The 14,094-nt window shown below is 27.5% G+C and overlaps 1 protein-coding gene across 4 annotated transcripts in view; it reads left to right on the top strand.

Moving 5' to 3' along the window:
• The first annotated feature begins 773 nt into the window (after positions 1-773).
• The window catches only part of LOC119604092 (integrin alpha-PS2), a 90,935-nt gene continuing 77,614 nt past the window's right edge, over positions 774-14,094 (top strand). Inside the window, exon 1 of one of the 4 annotated variants that reach the window (XM_037956542.1) lies at positions 774-896. The gene's annotated coding sequence lies outside the window, so the exon portion shown is untranslated. Of the gene's footprint in view, positions 897-6,233; positions 6,502-14,094 lie in introns of those variants that run through there. The other 3 variants (XM_037956541.1, XM_037956543.1, XM_037956540.1) reach the window with 3 other exon arrangements.

The raw sequence follows: 14,094 nt of genomic DNA, 5'->3' as shown, positions 1-14,094 counted from the left end.
GTTAAATTTACTTTATAAAATGTCTTATGTGTTATATACGATTTATAATTTTATTTATTTTAGAGAATGCAGGGCATGATGTTTGTGTTTTAACTTTTAAAAACATCGGGCAGCAACAACAACAATGATATTAACTTTAAGAGAAAGAACCGAAAGAAAAACAAAATTTACAATTGCAAACGGGGTTGTGTTTTTCCCCGTAAAATTTTCCAAAAAGAAAAAAATATGTTGTAAAGTATAAAAAAAAAACATTTTCTAGCAACATGTTCGATTAACATGTATTGAGGTATGAGTTGCTAGCATTTTGAAGTTGGAAAATAAAACCATCAAACCAATTGGCAGAAATGTACTTTGAAAACACACGATTGTTTTATCATTCGCTTGTCGACCGGCAACAATTGCGGATAGTAAGAGAGCGAAAGAAACGAATCAAACGCGTTCGTGTTATTTCTAACGGAAATGAAATAAGACGTAAAATAACGGTTTTATTTGAAGCGAAAAACTATAGTTGTGTAAAAATTTTAAATAATTTTGAATATTTTGCATAAAACAAATTGCAAATTTTAATTATTAGCAGAAAAAATGAAGCAATTTTGTTAAAAAAAAGTTTTCCCAAGTTTTGGATTATACAGTTTTTTAAAAATGTAATAAAATTTAAAATATTGAAAGTTAGTGAATTACTCAATTTAATATTAAAAATACAACATTTTTAATAATTTTTTTAATTAAATAAAAATTTTATAAAAATTACAAAAGAATTTCTTGGTTAAAATGTAAATACATTTTAAAAAGGATTTCAATAAAACCCAGACAAAAATACAATTTAACAAATCTTGAAAATCTGAAACAAAAAGTGTCAAAATATAATTTTGGAACGTGTTTTACTTCATGGAAAGGTAAAAAAATGTGAAAAAAGTACCAAGCTCCAGAAAAAAGTACTAAACTTAAAAAACTAAAAATATCAACAAAATTTGAAAATAACTTAAAAATACTTGATATTAATTTAATAAAAGTATCAAAATTTTACAAAGTTCTGAATCTAAAAGAGGTACATAAATTGAAATGTGAAAAATATTAAAAAAAAAACTTTATTTCTCTGTAAATTTTTCCGCCAAATGTTCAAAAAAGTAACAAACTTAAATCTTAACGAACTTAAAAACGGATCAAGTAAAAAAAAATCAAACAAAAAGGAGAGAGATTTTTTTAGATTTGTTGAAAATTTCATTATTTAGTAAAAAAAAGATTTTTACAGACCAAAATCTGGGAACGAATTTGTAAACATGTAGACTAATAGACTAGTATTACGAACTAGAGTATCGTATCACGATAAACTAAAGTTTAGTTGAACTCAGTTAGACTAGATTATAGACTAGACTATAGACTAGACTATAGACTAGACTATAGACTAGACTATAGACTAAACTATAGACTAGACTATAGACTAAAATATAGACTAGACTATAGTCTTGACTATAAACTAAACTATACACTAGACTGTGGCTAGACTAGACTATAGACTAGAATAGACTATAGACTAGACTACAGACTAGACTATAGACTAGACTATAGACAAGACACTAGACTATAGACTACACTATAGACTACACTATAGACTAAACTATAGACTAGACTATAGATTAGACTATAGACTAGACCAGGGGTCGGCAAACTTTTGAGTCGGAAGAGCCAAAATTTACAGTTTACAAAACATGGGTTTTAAAAGAGCCACAAAATGTTTGTTTATTAAAACATTACAAATACTTTATGAATTCACTTCAAAAACATATTTTTTGTTTAATTATCTACAAGACGATTCTATAAGGAATCTTTCTTATAGATTTTTGACTACAAATACTTTTTGAATTTTTATGGACCATTCGAATGCGTTTTTTTTTAGCACTTGTTATATAAAGATATATAAATTTATTAGAGTGGGGCGACAGTTATATAATTTAAAATGCATTTGCTATAATACAGTATAAATTCCTCTTTAGGAAATAACTTTAACGCTCAAAACAGGCTTAATAGTACCAGCATAGTGGTGAACTTAGTTATAAATAAGTTTATAAGAACAAAAATATCTGTACCAAATTTAATAATGATGGATTCAAAATTGACCCTACTCCCCATATAGAGTCCACTTTCGAAAACGAAGGTACGACATACAACAGGCTAAAATACAAGTATAGTGATGAAAATCAACACAAACAAGTTTTATAGGATCCAAAATCACATTACCAAATTTTGTAACGATGGGTCCATAATACGCTTTCTGGTCCCTTATTTATAGTCAAAAATTTCATGTCATAAAAATATCAATCTTTCATAGACCACTGTCATTAAAACGTGCAATATTTAAAAATTTTAAATTTTTTGGCACCCTTTTATAGAAAGCGTGCAAAAAATATAAAATTGTTTAAAAAAAGTTTAAAGTTTAAAGTTTTTAAATATACCAAATTTTTAGTATTTAGCTGTATCCAAACTCTCCACATTATTAATAAATTACACAGAAAAAACTGAAAATATGTTTCAATTATCAAAATAATTGTATCAAAATTAAATTTAAATTAAATATTTAATAAATATAACATCTAATTTTATTAATTTATTAATCAAATTATTTAGTTTGTTTGGAAGAAAATTCAGTTGATGATTAAAACAATCAAATTATTAATTGATTACTCGCAATGTTAAAGGTTACTCACAATGGAAAAGGAATTGTTGTTTAAAGTTTAAAAAATTACTCTAAATTTTCATTTGTTAGTTGGCTTCTTACGTAACTCTTCCAACTTTCTTTTAAACTTTGACAATTTTCCACAACAAAAGGCTTAACTTTTTAAATTGATCAACTGCATTTCTAGAGATCCAATCCAATTCCAAATGGCTCAATGAGAATTTATTCTCAAATGTACTATTGTAAGGGCAAATAAAAGCAAGGAAATGAGCGAAAAGCTAATTGTGTTGTTTTCTTTTTTCCTCACTCAAAATGTATTTGCTTTTGTTTTGCTCATGTACAGAACGATTAAGCAAAGTTAAAAAGTTAATATATTGCTCGCTAATCGAATCGGAAAGATTTTAAAATATATAAAAATAAATAAAATATGTCTATGAAACTAAAGAGCCACAGCTCCACATACAAAGAGCCACATTTGGCTCGCGAGCCGTAGTTTGCCGACCCCTGGACTAGACTATAGACTAGACTATAGACTAGACTATAGACTAGACTATAGACTACACTATAGACTAGACTATAGCCTAGACTATAGCCTAGACTATATACTAGACTATATACTAGACTGTAGACTAGACTATAGACTAGACTATAGACTAGACTATAGACTAGACTATAGACTAGACTATAGACTAGACTATAGACTAGACTATAGACTAGACTATAGACTAGACTATAGACTAGACTATAGACTAGACTATAGACTAGACTGTAGACTAGACTATAGACTAGACTATAGACTAGACTATAGACTAATTTATAGACTAGACTATAGACTAAACTATAGACAAGACTATAGACTAGAATATAGACAAAACTATAAACTAGACTATAGACTAGAATATAGACAAAACTATAAACTAGACTATAAACTAGACTATAGACAAGACTATTGACCAGACTTTTATAATTGGATTTGAAAAATAAAAATATTTATTTTTTTTAATTATTTATTTATTAAAAATTTAAAGCCAATTACAAATTATTATTAATATCAATCACTTGCTGCTTCGGCTATCGTCTTTAATAAAAATATATTTTTATATAACTACAACTAAATAAAATTAATCATTCTAATTAACTTCTCTAACTACGTTCCGAATCACAAAATTTTTCTAATGAATGCATTCTGAAACATCATCATTAGTTTTAACACTAATGACATAAGAAATTAAGATTTTATCTGAGTAATTCTAGATACTACAGTATTTAAATAACGTTCAATTTCTTGATGGAAATTAAAAAAAATTTGCTGAAATTTGTTCTAAAAGTTTTTGATATTGAAAAACAAAATAATATTGAAAATTAATTATTAGGTAAAAATATTTTTTAATAAATACTCATGATTTTATAACAAATACACTATTTGTAATATAACAAAATTCTCTTAACTTCAATTATGAACACTGGGGAACATTTTAATATATTTTCTATAATTTTAAATAAATTACAAATTTCCCCATCTCTAGCAATCAACAATTTTCAACCAAAAATTCAAATAAATTACCTCACTATCTTAATTTTAAACCATAAATATTTCTAAAATATACAATAAATATTTTTTGCAAAATTCCAAAATCATTTACAAAAAACGCCAATAAAGATTTCAATTAAGAAATCATATTCATACAAATTTCAATTAAGAGAAAAATATTGCTAAAAATAAAATAAAAATCCAAATCCACACAAGTGGTAACTTTTGCCTAAGTATAAGAGCAGTTTCTAATAATATCAGTTAATTAATTCAGTTAATAAATTTTATTTTATTTACATTAATATGTGTTTGGTTCAATTAAACTTACTTTTGCTTCTTTAGTATCTCTCAATTTTGTAAAGCTATAAACCTAAATTCTATCAGAGAATTCCTACACATGTTTTTGTTTTTTGTTTGGTATGATTTTGAAATGATTTCATGTTTTCCAAAATTGTGTTGTTAAAATCTGCAAGATCTGATCACGTTCTATAAAAGTTCATAACAACAATTGTGATGTTAAAAGTAGCAGAGAGCGATATTTTGCTCGCCTTAAAAAACACTAACATCATTTCAAAACAACAAATGTTTGTTTAGAAGAGACACATATTAGATTTTCTAACATTAGAGACAGATATCTATGTATTGCGAATCCACGGGTCAGAATAACAACAGTGAGACCGCCAAACGTAGAGTAGAAATAACGAAAAACAAACACCAACATTGAATATTAAATACACATGAGCAATAGCCACAAAATACGCTCGCACAGTGGGTTGGATTTGGAAAATAAATATGTAAAATAAAGAGGTTTAACGTATTCAAGTTTTCAAAAAGTTGAAATCCAAATGTCACAGTACACTTTTGTAAAGTACCACCGGAATCTGTTCCAAGAATTTCTCCATCACTCACTCGAGACTATAGACTAGACTATAGACTAGACTATAGACTAGAATATAAACGAGACTATAGACTAGACTATAGACTAGACTGTAGACTAGACTATAGACTAGACTATAGACTAGACTATAGACTAGACTATAGACTAGACTATAGACTAGACTATAGACTAGACTATAGACTAGACTATAGACTAGACTAGACTATAGACTAGACTATAGACTAGACTATAGACTAGATTATAGACTAGACTATAGACTAGACTATAGACTAGACTATAGACTAGACTATAGACTGGACTATAGACTGGACTATAGACTAGACTAAAGGCTAGACTATAGACTAGACTATAGACTAGACTATAGACTAGACTAGACTAGACTATAGACTAGACTAGACTAGACTAGACTAGACTAGACTAGACTATAGACTAGACTAGACTATAGACTAGACTAGACTATAGACTAGACTAGACTATAGACTAGACTAGACTATAGACTAGACTAGACTATAGACTAGACTAGACTATAGACTAGACTATAGACTAGACTATAGACTAGACTATAGACTAGACTATAGACTAGACTATAGACTAGACTATAGACTAGACTATAGACTAGACTATAGACTAGACTATAGACTAGACTATAGACTAGACTATAGACTAGACTATAGACTAGACTATAGACTAGACTATAGACTAGACAATAGACTAGACTATAGACTAGACTATAGACTAGACTATAGACTAAACTATAGACTAGACTATAGACTAGACTATAGACTAGACTATATACTAGACTATAGACTAGAATATAGACTAGAATATACACTAGACTATAGACTAGACTACAGACCAGATTTGTGAAAAAAACTTCTGATTTTAATTTATAAAATTTTCCAACAGCCAATCCACTGTGCCTAACATGAGTTAAGATACTACAACTACATATCTATTGGTGTTAATAAATACAAATGTAGTGTGTGCTACTATTTTGCCCATATTGCTTCGGCTCTGTAGCTGCTGCTGTTGTGGTTTTTGTCTCTGTTAAATTATTCGCTCGCTCGCACACATACTTTGTCTTCTCTGTTACGTTTTGTTTTTGTACGAAAAGCGAAAAACAAATGTTTTGAAATTGAAATTTGAAAAGAGTTTCAAGTGAATTTTTTCAAAATTCAAGTCAGTTGGTGTTGAAAACTCGCGGCGGTTAGATCAAAATTCTACTCTACTCTTTCAAAAAAACGAGTATGAATAAATAAGAATTTTTTTGCTTTTAAGTTTTAAGAAAAAAGTATTGAAACGACTCGTTTTTTTTAAATGATCTAAAACATAAATATCTAAAATAAAAACCTACATATAGAAAGATAAAATAGCTATAAATATAGATATAATAAAAAAGTGAGCAATATTTTTTATTTAAAATACACAGACTTATTTAAATGTAGCTAGAGGTCTGTTGTTGTCTGTAAAAATATATAAATTTAACCTTCAATTAAGAAAAAAATATATAAAATTTTGAAAACTAAAAAGAACGTTAAGTTGTGGGTGCTTTAGTGTTAAAGTTTTAAAAACTTTGGTGAATTTAAAAATTAATTAACTAAAAATAGTTTTAAAATGTTTCGGTGATTTCTATGCTGACTAATACTATTAATTTGCCTACGTTGTCTTAAATATTTATTATAAAAAAGGTGATGATGATGCCTGTGAATGATGAATGATGATGTTCATAATGATCTTAAAGATGATGATGTGAAAAATAAAAAAAAATAAAAACAAAATAAAAATATTCTAAAAATATCTGATTAGTGTTACTTTCCTTGGTGTATTGAAAGTGTATATATACATATATTTTTTGTTGTAGCATTGAAACTTATAAAAAAATAAACAAATTTATTAAAGAAATGAAATTGAAATGAAAAAATTATATAACTTTTGGAACAAATTAAAGGTATTCTTTAAAAACAAGTGTATGTTTAGAACATAATATGGATTTGTAAGACATACATGAGTGAAATTTGGCAAAAGTTTGGGAATTTTAAAAAATATATAATTTAAATAATAGCAATTTTTTTTATAACTATAGAGAATTTCAAAAGTAATTATACATTTGGAATATATGTGACAAAATCTGCACTACTATTAATATTAAAAGCCTGATGACTTAAGATCTTAGAATAAAAATAAATAAATAAATGTCGAAATCTTTTTAAAATATCGAAGAAAGAAAAAGACACGATATCTCGAAAACCAAATGTAAAGGAGTAATTTTGATGTCGGATTTTAATGTAGCCTAGCTCTGGGCTTCGACTTATTTCGAATTTTGTTGGATTGTGTAATTTAGCATAGAGCTTACGCTCATTTATTTGATCTATTTTTAAGAAATTGTATATAAATTGAAAAGAAATAATATCTAGTTTTCAAAATTATATAAATTGTTTTAAAAATTAATAATTTTGAAATCAAACTCTTGAACGTAACTCACATCTAAGAAATATTTGATCAAAATTCCGTAACCAGGTTTTTTATGCCCTACACCACTATAGTAAAGACTAGACTAAAAACTAAGCTATTGACTAGACTATAGACTACTCTGTAGACTAGACTAGACTATATACTAGGCTATATGCTAGACTATAGACTAGGCTATATGCTAAACTATAGACTAAACTATAGACTAGACTATAGACTAGACTATAGACTAGACTATAGACTAGACTATAGACTAGACTATAGACTAGACTATAGACTAGACTATAGACTGGACTATAGACTAGACTATAGACTAGACTATAGACTGGACTATAGACTGGACTATAGACTAGACTATAGACTAGACTATAGACTAGACTATAGACTAGACTATAGACTAGACTATAGACTAGACTATAGACTAGACTATAGACTAGACTAGACTAGACTATAGACTAGACTATAGACTAGACTATAGACTAGACTATGACCTAGACTATAGACTAGACTATAGACTAGACTATAGACTAGACTATAGACTAGACTATAGACTAGACTATAGACTAGACTATAGACTAGACTATAGACTAGACTATAGACTAGACTATAGACTAGACTATAGACTAGACTATAGACTAGACTATAGACTAGACTATGACTAGACTAGACTAGACTATAGACTATAGACTAGACTATAGACTAGACTATAGACTAGACTATAGACGAGACTATAGACTAGACTATAACTAGACTATAGACTAGACTATAGACTAGACTATACTAGACTACTAGACTTAGACTAGACTAGACTAGACTATAGACTAGACTATAGACTAGACTATAGACTAGACTATAGACTAGACTATAGACTAGACTATAGACTAGACTATAGACTAGACTATAGACTAGACTATAGACTAGACTATAGACTAGACTATAGACTAGACTATAGACTAGACTATAGACTAGACTATAGACTAGACTATAGACTAGACTATAGACTAGACTATAGACTAGACTATAGACTAGACTATAGACTAGACTATAGACTAGACTATAGACTAGACTAATAGACTAGACTATAGACTAGACTATAGACTAGACTATAGACTAGACTATAGACTAGACTATAGACTAGACTATAGACTAGACTATAGACTAGACTATAGACTAGACTATAGACTAGACTATAGACTAGACTATAGACTAGACTATAGACTAGACTATAGACTAGACTATAGACTAGACTATAGACTAGACTATAGACTAGACTATAGACTAGACTATAGACTAGACTATAGACTAGACTATAGACTAGACTATAGACTAGACTATAGACTAGACTATAGACTAGACTATAGACTAGACTATAGACTAGACTATAGACTAGACTATAGACTAGACTATAGACTAGACTATAGACTAGACTATAGATAAGACTGTATACTATAGACTGGACTATAGATAATACTATAGACAAGACTATAGATTAGACTGTAGACCAGACTATAGACTAGACTTTTAACTATGTTATTGAATAGACTATTATAGACTGCACTATATACAAGACTATAGGGGTCACGTCAGTTTTGTTAAATATTTGATGGGTGTGAACTTACCTTTAGCAAAAATGTATAATCAATCTGGAACAAGTAAAAATTTTGTTACCAATTCATTGTTAAATAGCCAAAGGTTTGATGATGATTTGAAGTTAGTTTGAGAATTCTTGCAATTTGAATTGGTTTTTACCGAATTTCGATTTTAAAACCGATTTTTAACATTTTTTGATTTTAAATTACAAATTTTCTCTTAGTTATTTAAATATTTATTTTACTAGTAGTTTACCATTTTCACTTATTATATTTTATAAACAAATTTAAAATTAATTTTTTTCATTTCCAAAAAAGCCCATATTTGGTTTATCAACTGATCGCCGCCATACGATATAAGGTTATAATTTGTATTCAATTTAATTTGTTTTATTGCATTTTAATTTCTTTTTTTTTTTCTATAAAAAAAAATGTAGGTGTAAATTGAATGTAATTGACAGAAATACATACAATATTTTCTATGCTTTTAAATTCTATGGAAATCAAATGTAGATCGTTATAAATGTTGCAAGTACAAAACCACGATCAGCAGCAGTTTTAAGCGTCCATGTTGCTAACACAATTTTTTTCTTTTTGTTGAAAATAAAACTGCAAACATGTTTAGCATTTTAATTAATAAAATGAAATATAATTGTACATAAATAAATAGTTTATTGGAAATTTAACTAGAAAACAAAATAAAATAATAAAATAAAAAAAGACCGCTTTGTAAGCAAGTGCGTGAGTGTTTAAAATTTGCCGTGTGTGGGGAAAGATAGACATTAGACTTTCCACTTTAAACGCACTTTTTTTGTAAATTTTTTTTTTTAATTTAACTTTTATGCTCAAATAAAAACCTAAATCATATTTGGTTTAAGCAAGAATTTCTTATGGTTTTTCTTGGCTAAAAGTCTAATAAATTTTAAAAATATATCTTATATAATGAAATATTGGCGCCCACGTTTAAACATTCTATTTTCCTTTTTCTTTTTTAATTCTTTAAAAAAAAAAACAACAAAACACCGCCATTAAACCTACAATTACCCTTACACGTAAGGTATTAAATAAGACCTTTAAATGGTGTGCATTTTATAGTAATTTTGAATATGAAAAGTAGGAAATATTAACAATTTTAATAATAAAAAAAATTATTAATTTTATCACAAATGCATATAAATTATGTTATGAATATAATTATAAAAATTTATAAATATTTGAATAATAGAAATATAGACAAACAAGTGTTTTTTTATAATATTTTTATTAATGATTAATTAATTTAATTGTTAATTACAAAATTATAACAAAATAGGGTTTTTTTTTTGTTAAATGAACTTGAAACACTTTAACACGTTCTGTTAAAGAAAAGGCCTTATTGTTTAAAACAATGGTTTAAATTTTAAAATATTTTGAAAAATTTTAAAACGTTTTTCTCATTTAACTATTTTTTTTTTTTTAATTTATGCTTTTTTTATGTAGTTTAAATTTTCACACATTTTTTCAAAATTTAACGAAGCATGAATGATTGTTTTTTATTACTTGTTTGTTTAAAACCACAACATTAGTGTTATGATTATTTTTTAAAAGAATTTTATGAGAAAACTTAAAAAATCAACAAATTATTTATTAAGTTTTTTGTGAGCAACCCAGCAAACCAGGGTGGGAACTAGATCATAACTTTATTTCACTTTGGTAGTTAAATCCTATGGAATTCAATGTTGCTCATGCAAAATTTGAGGATTGCAGCTCTAACGGTTTCCAAAATATACCTATTTTTGCTTAAAATTAATATGTTAGGTGCCACGCCCCTATTGCTTACCCATTAATATATTACCCAAATGTTCGAATATATGTCAAAGTTGTTCATACAAAATTTGAGAATTCTAGTTTTAATAGTTTCTTAGATATACAATTTTTTTGTATTTAATTCATATAGGAGGTGCCACGCCTCCTATTTCTAGTCTGCCCTTTTTCAAATTGTTAGTAAAGCGGCTGTGACTAAATTTGCGGACTCTAGTTTTATTTTCTCAGATATACTAATTTAATATTATCTTTTTATGGGGGGGGGGGTCCCGCCCTCTACAGTCAGTCCGCCCATTGTGTACCCAAAATGCTCATATGGACGTCTTTGTATGTGGGCATGGCAACACTCCTACTTGAAATTACAAAACAAAAGGTAGCCTATAGTTTCTACCAGACATACTAGATGACATTGTGAACATTTCAAAAAAATCGTCAGAATCTCTTTCTGAGTCGATTAAGCCATGCCCATCTTTCCGCTCGGCTGTTTGGCTGTCCATGTAAACCATAAGTGCAATTTTCATATTTTGATTAAATTTCGAAAATTATATTCATTTGTGCTGATGTTTGTAACACCCAAAAAATGTTGGTCCTATACCCACCTCAAAGCTCAGAACAACTTTCTGAGTCGATTAAGTTATGTCCGTCCGCCCACCTGTCCATCTGTGTGTCCATGTAAACTTTGTGTGCACGCTACAGGTCGTAATTTTCAAAATAATTTGATGAAATTTTGCACATACTCTTCTCTTAACCCAATCAAGGATGAACCCTATTGCAAATGGTTGAAATAGGTCGATTATTTCACCTAGTCCCCATACAACTGAGTCAATTATGATATGTCCGTCCGTCCGTCTATCCATCTGTGTGTCCATGTAAACTTTGTGTGCACGCTACAGGTCGCAATTTTCAACATTATGTAATAAAATTTGGCACATGCTATTCTCTTAACCTAACCAATGATGAACACTATTGAAAATGGTTGAAAATCGGTCGATCTAGTCCCTATACAACCGGACCCCTAAAAAGGATTTTTGAGCTCATGGTTATGTTAAACTCGGCAAAACTTCGTTTTATATAAGTCTAAATAATATCGCCAATTTTCGTTATTATCGGGCCTCATTTGATCCCCTAACAGTCCCCATACAAAGTCCCCTTCAGAAAATGACTTCAAGGCCAATAATTCACTTATAAACACTGGTATCACGAAGAATTCTGCATACATAACTTTACGAAAATCCCTCTATCACAATTTATTAGAATAGGCCCATATTGACCCTTGTCCCCATACAACCCCTTCCTTCAGAAATGAACTTTTTTTGTCAAGAAACTGTTAAAGTATTTGGTAATTGGGGTAAAAAACTTCTTTAATGCTTTATTATTAAAAATAATCCAAATTTTTAACATACTAACTGGTATAGAGTGTCATATGGTTGACCTCACCTAACTATACATTTCTAATTGTTTACGATTACATTGAAAAGTAATGAATTTAAAAGCTTTTTAAACTTGTCTTCACTATTTATTCATTGGTACTTATCAAGTTTGTTTACTAATAAGTACTTAAATAAGTCATTACAAATAAGAAGTTTAAGCGAGTTTATAATGCCAATATATAAGTAGTTAATTAGTGAAAATTAAAAATTAATTTTTACCAAAAGTTTTTGCCAAATTACCACTCATTTTTTGTATTGACTTTAACAATTTAAAGTGTTGATATTCATAAAATTTAAAGGGAAATTTTCGTTTAAAAAAAGGTATTTAAACCGGAAAGTGTAAAAGAAAAAAACACAAAATAAAGCTTATTAAAGGAAATTATGACTAAAAATAAATGACACATAAAAATTAAAATTAACCTACAACAAAATATACAAAAAAATCGATGTAAAACATTACAAAAAAAAAAAAAAAAAAAAAAAAACAATTTTAAACAAACTAAGGTCAATAAAGTGATGGTGGAAAATAAATTAAATATGAACAAAAAATTACACCTACGATTGAACCAATTTTATCTATATAATTTCCAATAACAAAAATTCATATAAAAAATAAATAAATAATAAACAAATACAGTAAAAATTATAAAAAAACAGCACCTACTCAATATTTTGAACGGATACTACTCATATAATAAAAATTCATTCATACCTATTAAAAGACACTCTACTCTCAACAGACTCATTGAGGTTTGAAATTGGGAATTGTTAAACAAAATTTACATTTTAAGCAAGAAATTACAAAAAAAAAAAAATTATGCAAATTTTAGAAAAATTAACAAAAAAAAAATCTAACTTAACAATTATCAGAGACATAAATAGCTTTAAGCTAAAAACAAGTGCAACTTGTTTAATAAGACAACAACAACAAAAACCTCAAAACAGTGATGTCACGTTTTCTGAAATATAAACAAAATTTTTTATAAATTTAGAATAAAAAAACAAACGAAATATTCTTGTTTTTGTTTTCATCCTCTTTTCAAGATCTGGTTATAGTTATTTTTTTAATAAGATAAAAAATACTCTTAAAAAAATCTAAAATTTTGAGATAAATTATTTGAAATGAACTTTAACTAAAAAAAAATTCAAATTTAGAGAATACTCTTGTATATGAATTTGAGTTTTATATCTCAAGAATACACACACTGTATACATATTAAGATATTCATACAAATATCTACTCTTGATATTTGTTTTTATTTGTATAAGTTAAATAATAAAAAAGATAGTTGTTGTAGTTAAACAGCAGACATATCTTTTAGCTGTATCTTATTTTTTTTAGGCGGCAAATGTTTATTAGATATTTTAGCACACACTCAGTTCAGACTGATGGAGCAGCCCAGTTCTAAAAAATATATATATTATACATACATACACATGTATGTATTTAAAAGATACAATTCTTTTTGTTAATGTGTGCAAAATTAAAAGCAAATTTTGCTTATTTTTTTGAGAGTATGGTTCTTTTTATTTCAGTTTGTTTTCTGTTGTGCTCTAGTAAAAAAATACAAAAAAATAAATTTAAACCAAAAGAAAAAACTCTATAGAAACGACATTTAACCTCCATATGCAGTAAAACGTATTGTGTTTGAACCAACCAAACCAAAAACAAAAATATCTAGTCAGAAAAATTAAACACA

Source organism: Lucilia sericata, unplaced genomic scaffold (genome assembly GCF_015586225.1).
Source record: "Lucilia sericata isolate MDLA Ls3-8-SP2 unplaced genomic scaffold, ASM1558622v1 Contig000360F_arrow, whole genome shotgun sequence".
NCBI lineage: Eukaryota > Metazoa > Arthropoda > Insecta > Diptera > Calliphoridae > Lucilia > Lucilia sericata.
Note: the sequence above shows the minus strand (reverse complement) of the source record. Positions and strands in the feature narration are given on the sequence as shown.